The sequence below is a fragment of the Lacerta agilis genome, chromosome 3 (genome assembly GCF_009819535.1).
Source record: "Lacerta agilis isolate rLacAgi1 chromosome 3, rLacAgi1.pri, whole genome shotgun sequence".
NCBI lineage: Eukaryota > Metazoa > Chordata > Lepidosauria > Squamata > Lacertidae > Lacerta > Lacerta agilis.
The window spans coordinates 88438782-88446640 of NC_046314.1; positions in this window are offsets into that span (position 1 = coordinate 88438782).

Genomic DNA, 7859 nt, shown 5'->3' on the forward strand with positions numbered 1-7859 from the left:
ATTTCATTACTTGGGAGTTTGGTTGCAACACAACTTTAGCTGGAAGGCCCGTGTAGCTCATGTTACAAACAGAGCCAAAATCCTTGGCGATTTTACGATTCTTTTCCACCGATAGGGCTCTTCATATCCCATCGGCGTTGAAAGTGTTCAAGGCCAAGGTGATTCCGACAATTGCTTACGCAATATCAATCTGGGGGACTTCTGTCAACCTATCTCACCTAGAAGTTATCCAAAATCAATTTCTAAGAAGGTTATTGAAATTACCCAACTGTGTAAGTAATACAGCGATGCGCCTGGAACTTAACACCTTATCCTTAGAAAATGCCCTGTGGAAGCACATACGCTGCCACTGGTTATCACCATGGCACAATCTCTCAAACCTGTTTTTGATGCAATGTATGTGGAAAGACGATTTCCAAAGCCCATGGGTAAAAACATTACAACTGAAAATTATGGCGATGGGAATTTCCCCTTCCAAATTACTTGAGCAGGATATAGTTCCAGCTAAAAGAACAGTAATTCGTAAACTAGAGGAGATGGATTTGCAACAGAAAATGGTGCTGGGTAATGGTACATGTTCACCTCTAAACCTCGGTTTATTACCTTTCAAAACTCCCAAGTTACTTGAACTCCTTAACTTCCTCAGCTCATAGATATGCCTTCATAAAGGCAAGATTCAATACCTTCCCATCCAATGTGTTGCGAAACAGATTTTCCAATGGACAGATATCGCTCTTATGTGACTGTAATTGCGGAGCCCCAGAATTGTTGCAGCACATAATCCTCGGATGTGCTTTTCACTCATCGGCCAGGAATAAGTTTCTTGCTCCATATCTAAAGGGAATTGCAGATGATTCGAACGAAACCAAGCTGAGATACCTGCTGAATGATGAAGACCCTTTAAGATCACTTTCGGTTGCTAGATTTCTGACCAGCGCCCTATCTCTAAAGAAGAAAAACGGACTTCCGTGCGGCTCGGAGAACCCTTTTAAATTATGATCCACGATGCAGTTATGCGATACCATATTGATGTCCTGTATATATTTCTGAACAGAGGGAATGTTTTATCTCGCAAATTCACTGTATTGTACTTTACTGCATCTTCCCAAGTTTATGGATGTTTTAAAGCTGGAAGTTTTAAGTGTATTTATATGTTGTCTTGAGAAATTGTATGATGGGCCAATGGCCGTAATAAATATATCTATCTATCTATCTAGCCTATTGCACCAAGGTGAAAAGTATATTCATTGCTCTGCCTGCTTTTTGCCTCTGATGCCAGCAGCCAATGGCATGTGGCCCACAGAGGGATGCCCAGAAGGGAATGTGGCCCTTGGTCTGTAAAATGTTCCCCACCTCTGAGCAATCTTGTGGAAGAAAACATCTCTGAGGAAAAGGAGGTTCACACAGAAGTAGACCCCCTTACGACAGGTCCTCAACAAGACCTCCTGCCCCTGCCAATTAAAAAAGAAAGACGTATAACTTTTTGTTTGTAGCCATTTATACTTTTGGGGGGGGTAGGTGTGTTGCCTATTGGGGCAGGGGAGATCCTGAGTATCATTTTCTCCTGTGAGATGGTTATCGTATCAAATGTGCCCCAGATTCAGAAAGGCTGAGGCCATTGAGGGATTTACAGTATCTCCACTTCAAAATGAAAGCTAATAGGCAGCTGAAATGGAATAGGTGTAAAATGTTCCTTGTGGTTCAGCGTTGCCTGGGAAATTGAGCTGCGGGGAATCTTCACTAGACACAGCTTCTGGGTTGCTTTCCGAGGCAAACCCAAGCAGAACACACAGCAGCCGTCGATTCAAGAGGTTTCTTCAAGCTGAATGTGCTGGCGAGAACCCTCTCCGTCTCAGCCTTGGTGGGGGAAGAGTAGTTTTCCCATGCAGAACTGTTTCAGGTTCACAATTTAAAAAAAAAAAACCTGAAGAGATGGGTATCTGAAGAAGTGTGCATGCACACGAAAGCTCATACCAAGAACAAACTCAGCTGGTCTCTAAGGTGCTACTGGAAAGAATTTTCTATTTTGAAGAGAAATTCTTACGCATCGTACGGTACCAGGTTTAATTCTCTTGCAAACACATTTGAGCTTGTCCTAAAGTTGTTGCCGGTAATGGAAGTTCTGAAGCATGTCTCCCTCCATCTGGGTTGCTTCTCATCTCGTTGCTTTCTTGTGCCTTGTTCTCCACACTTCCATATATTCCCCCCCCCACTAACTTAACAAAACACGCCGAGGGCTAAAATGTATTCATTCCATTCAGCTTTGCAGAGATTAAAGTTACATAATAATGTAAAGCCGGCAAACGACTCCTTAGTCTCTCTCATCTGAATCAAGCCATGCAAGGACAGTTGTTGGCTAAGGGAACCGTTGGGCTAAAAGTGGCCAAGTGTGCTTGAAAGTCTCTCTCTTTCTCTCCAGCTGATCCTTCCCAATTTGCCCCATCTGTATAGTGGCCTTAATTTACAGAAGCCGACTGCTTTTCAACACACTCACCATTTGGTGGCAAATAAAAAACAATTTTGAATGCAATGATGTAATACGGAGTGGGAACTTTGGTCCCCAGCTCCCCAAACTTTGGTCCCCAGCTGGTTTTGGACTACAACTCCCATCATCCATAGCTAGCAGGACCAGTGGTCAGGGATGATGGGAATTGCAGTCCAAAAACAGCTGGAGACCAAAGTTTGGGTAACTCTGGCTTATAAGATGGAGCCATCTAACTCAGTATTGCTTACATGAAGTGGCAGCAGTTTTCCAGGATTTCAGACAAGGGACTTTTCCAGTCCTACCTGGAGACTTCAGCCGTGCTGGTCCTCCCATGAGACAAGGTGAGGCAACTGCCTTGGGCGGAAGATCCCAATGTAGATCTTTATTCCTTCCCCCTTGTTCCTGATGTAAACCTTCACTCACCCCTTCTTCCCTGGTAGGGAGTGGGGAGCCATTCTGTGGTTTGCCTCAGGTGCCAAAATGTCTTGGGCCTGCCCAGGGTGCTGGAGATGGAACTTGGCACCTTCTGCATGCAAAGCAGATGCTCTATAACTGAGCTGCAGTCCCTCCCCATATGCTGGATTCTCTTGTGGGGTGTTGAAGGAAATTAGAAAGGGAACTAAAATGTTAATATTAAATGAATGAATGAATGAATGAACGAACGAAATCAATATGGTAATAGGAAGGAATATGAAGCATTGTGAAGCACTTTGCATGCTCTAAAAGAACGACTTTCAACCAGTGAATCAGGACCCACAACAGCTTGGAGTCAGCCCTCATATGGGGTGCAACAGTAGCATGATAACCATACCTCCTTTTAGGGTTTGTTGGTTTTTTAAAGAAACCTACAACCCAAACCCCAAATACTAGATGAACTTTGGATTCAGCAAAAATTAGACCAGTGGACATGTCGTGTGCCAGATTCCCATAGTTTGAATTGCTGTTTATGTAGGTCTTCAAATAAATGTTTGGATTCCAGATCTGAAAAGGCTGAAGACGACTGCTCTTAAGAACTTGTATAATAATAATTAAAAAGGTAAAAGACCCCCCCAGATGGTTAATTCCAGTCAAAGGTGACTATGGAGTTGTGGCACTCATCTCGCTTTCAGACTGAGGGAGCCGGTGTTTGTCCGCAGACAGCTTTCCGGGTCATGTGGCCAGCATGACTAAACTGCTTCTGGCGCAACGGAACACCATGACTGTTATGTATTGGGTTTAACACGTTATGATTCTAACCAATTGCAGAGCGTAGGTGGATGAAAGTTCTAATGGCAAGCTCTGTCAACTGTCAACTGCCAACTGGCAGTTCTTCTTGTTGGGCTTTCAGAGTGTGTTCTTGTTTTAATATGGAAGTGAGCTGTTGAATAAACGAAGTTATATTGGGCTTCTGACTGTTCCTGAATATTTAATACTGGCGACGAGGATGGGATGCTGGCCCTCCCGGTTTTGAGGCCTGCCACTCACAGTGAGCTTGAGTTGGAGGCCTGGATTTGAGGCCTGAGTTGGCACTGCAGCACCGCCCTGCCACTCATAGTGAGTGCGACATCAAGTCACGCTGGACTCTGCGGAGAACTCCGGTAGTGAGGAAGGGCCAGCAGCGCCTTCGCAATCAACCAGCACAACACAAGCGACAGCTCAAGGTACGAAAATGGCCACTGGGCAGACTAGGCCACCACCAGACTTCGACTTGAGCCACCCCGAGCAATGGCCACAATGGCTCCGCCGAATAAAGAGCTATGTTCGGCTTCAAGGGTTTACTAGGGAAATTGATAAAGTAGATGTACTTCTCACTGTGCTGGGAAGTTCCGCCATCACTCTACTGGAAGGTCTGATGGCACCCAGGGACATAGAGGCCTGCACTTTCGATGAGCTGACACAGGCTATGACAAGACACCTCGCGCCTCAGCCAACTAAGAACCACTGCCGCTACGACTTGGCGCACAGAGTGCAACAAGCGCAAGAGTTAGCGAGTGAATACATCACCGCGCTCCGGGCAATTGCGATGTATTGCCAATTCGCGGACATCGAGGAACGACTTCTCGAAAGATTCATCACTGGCGTGCGAGACAGCCGTCTCCGCCGCAAGCTGCTGGCAAAAGATGACATCACAATGATGGAAGCAATTAATATGGCCACAGCCTTTGAGAAGGATAACGCCCATGAGGCGGCCTACAGCCTACATGCCGAAGTGAGAACTCACCGCATACAGCGAGACCGGTCACCTTCAGTAGATTCCCACAATGGGGATGTCCACCGAGCTTCGGACAGATCCGACCGACACCACAGCTCTCAAGCTACGAGCACATTGTCGAACCAGCGATCATCTGACGCACCTCAAGGGACCTGCGCCAGCTGCGGAGAAAACCACGAGCGGCGGACATGCAGGTTTCGGAATGCCACATGTCGCCGCTGTGGGAAAACTGGGCACATTGGTTGAGTCTGCCGCTCCAAGACCTTCGGAGCACGACCCAAGCAACGTGTCCATGAGGCCTACATAGAGGAGGAGTTACAGTCCACCTCTTCAGCCAGGGTACTGCAACTTCCGTCCCCGGGGCCCAATAAGCTTAGGGTGCGACTCAAGATAGAGGGATCCCCGTGTACTATGGAGTTGGATACCGGCTCATCCTACTCCATAATATCTGCTAAGACTCTGAAAGAGCTTTGTCCTGACGGCGGTCCTCCTCTCCGCCCGGCCCCCATAGTTCTGCGGGACTTCCAGAGGAAAAGAATACAGCTAAAGGGTATGGGCACCTTCAAGGTCCGGTTTAAGAAGTACACCAAGAATTTGAACCTCATCATAACTAAAGGCCCATTCACTAGCCTTCTAGGCCTAGCATGGTTCGGGCCATTAGGCTTAAGCATTTCAGGGCTTAATCAGATTTCCCCAGGGGCAGAATTCGAATCAATCTGCCAGGAGTTTCCATCAGTCTTTGATGGAACCCTGGGCCTGTACAACGGACCCCCGATTTCCCTACGGCTGAACCCCACAGTGCAACCCATCCGGGTCAAGGCCCGTAGAGTCCCATTTGCGCTGAAACCCAGGATCGATGAGGAGCTTGATCGCTTAGTCGCACAAGGGGTCTTAGAGCCGGTAGATTCGGGAACCTGGGGAACCCCAATTGTCACACCGGTTAAGCCAGATGGCTCAGTCCGTATTTGTGGTGATTACAAATGCACCCTGAACCGGGCCTTACAGGACCACGCATACCCGGTTCCAGTAGTGAACCACGTGTTAGCGACCCTGGCTGAGGCCAAGATTTTCGGGAAGTTAGATTTAGCGCAAGCTTATCAGCAGCTGCCCGTTGATGAGGCTACCGCAGACGCCCAGACAATCGTGACTCACAGGGGTGCTTTCAGGGTCAAACGCCTACAGTTTGGAGTTTGCGTGGCCCCAGGGTTATTTCAGAGCCTAATGGATCGTCTCCTTAAAGGCATTCCCGGAGTCACACCGTTTTTCGATGATGTGCTGATTGCCGCATCATCAAAAGAGGACTTTACCGCCAGATTACGGACAGTGCTCCAACGCTTCCAGGCAGCAGGACTTAAAGTAAAGCAGAAAAAGTGCCTGTTGGGAGTTAGCAGTGTGGATTTCCTGGGGTTCCGGGTTGACGCGGATGGCCTGCATCCAGCAGAGGACAAAGTGCGCGCCATTTGCGATGCCCCAGACCCAAAGAACAAGGCAGAGTTACAAGCCTTCTTGGGACTTCTTAATTTTTATCATGCATTCCTGCCACACAAGGCAGCCGTAGCTGAGCCTTTGCACAGGCTCCTGGACAAAAAAGCACCATGGATCTGGGGCCCTCGACAGGCCAAGGCTTTCCGAGGGGTCAAAGACTTGCTTGTGTCCAACTCAGTGTTGGCACACTTCGACGAAAAGCTTCCGGTGGTGTTGGCTTGCGATGCTTCCCCTTATGGAGTGGGCGCAGTACTGGGCCACCAGCTCCCAGATGGGAGGGAAGTTCCAGTGGCTTACTTCTCACAAACTCTCACGTCGGCAGAGCGCAACTACTCCCAGATCGACAAGGAGGGTTTGGCAATAGTTAAAGGAGTCAAAAAGTTTCATGACTTCCTTTATGGTCGGCCTTTCACAATCATTACAGACCACAAGCCACTCCTGGGACTCTTTGCGCCCGACCGCCAGACACCCCAGATGCTTTCGCCACGAGTATTGCGCTGGTCCATTTTCCTGGCCGGGTACCAATACTCACTACAGCACCGACCTGGGAAAGCCATGGGTCACGCAGACGCGCTCAGCCGCTTGCCACTGCCGGAGAGCGGCCCTGACCCTGCTCCTGCCCACCAGATCCTGCGCCTGGAAGACTTACCTGACCAGCCCCTGCATGTGAAGGACATTGCTGCCGCAACCGCGAAGGACAGACTATTGGCCCGTGTCTCGGACTGGGTGGGGAGGGGGTGGCCCGGGAAGCCGGGTCCAGAATTTTCATGTTACACAGCCCGCAAAGACTACTCACCGAGGATGCGTGTTATGGGGTAGCCGTGTTATAGTCCCCACCCCGTTAAGAAAAAAAGTCTTAGAAGGGCTGCATGTGTCTCACCCGGGAATTGTCCGGATGAAGGCATTAGCCCGTAGCTATGTGTGGTGGCCAGGCATAGATGCGGAGATAGAGGGTTGGGTGAAACGTTGCGAGCCCTGCCAGGTCTCCCGGCCGGATCCACCCAAGGCTCCAGTACAGTCCTGGGAGTCCACACAGTCCCCATGGTCCCGGGTGCACGTGGACTTCGCGGGGCCTTTTCAGGGCCAACTCTTCCTAATAGTGGTCGACTCTCAGTCCAAGTGGCTAGAGGTGGTGCCTACCTCAACCGTGTCCACGAGAGCAACTATAAACGCGCTTAGGAAGCTATTTGCAACACATGGCTTGCCAGACACACTGGTGAGTGATAATGGGACTGCTTTTACTTCGGCGGAATTCAAAGAATTTGTAACAAAGAATGGAATCCGCCACATTCGTTCCGCTCCTTTTCACCCAGCCACTAATGGCCAAGCTGAACGCATGGTCCGTACTACCAAAGACGCACTGAGGCGCATAGTGCATGGTGACTGGACTCTCCGGTTAGCGGAGTTCTTATTGGCCCAACACACCACTCCAAGCGCAGTGACTGGCCGGAGCCCAGCGGAGTTGCTTATGGGAAGGAGGCTCACTACCCTCCTTGATCGTATGCACCCCGACCGGGCTCTTGAGCAACGGCCATCGACTGTGGTGCGGGGGGCTCCTAGAGGGTTCTTCCCTGGGGACACTGTGTACGTCCGGAACTATGGGCCCGGACAGGGTTGGGTCCCAGGTACCATTGCCCGCTGTACAGGTCCGGTCTCCTACGAGGTAGGGCTGGAGGGGGGTCTGGTTTGGAAGAGACA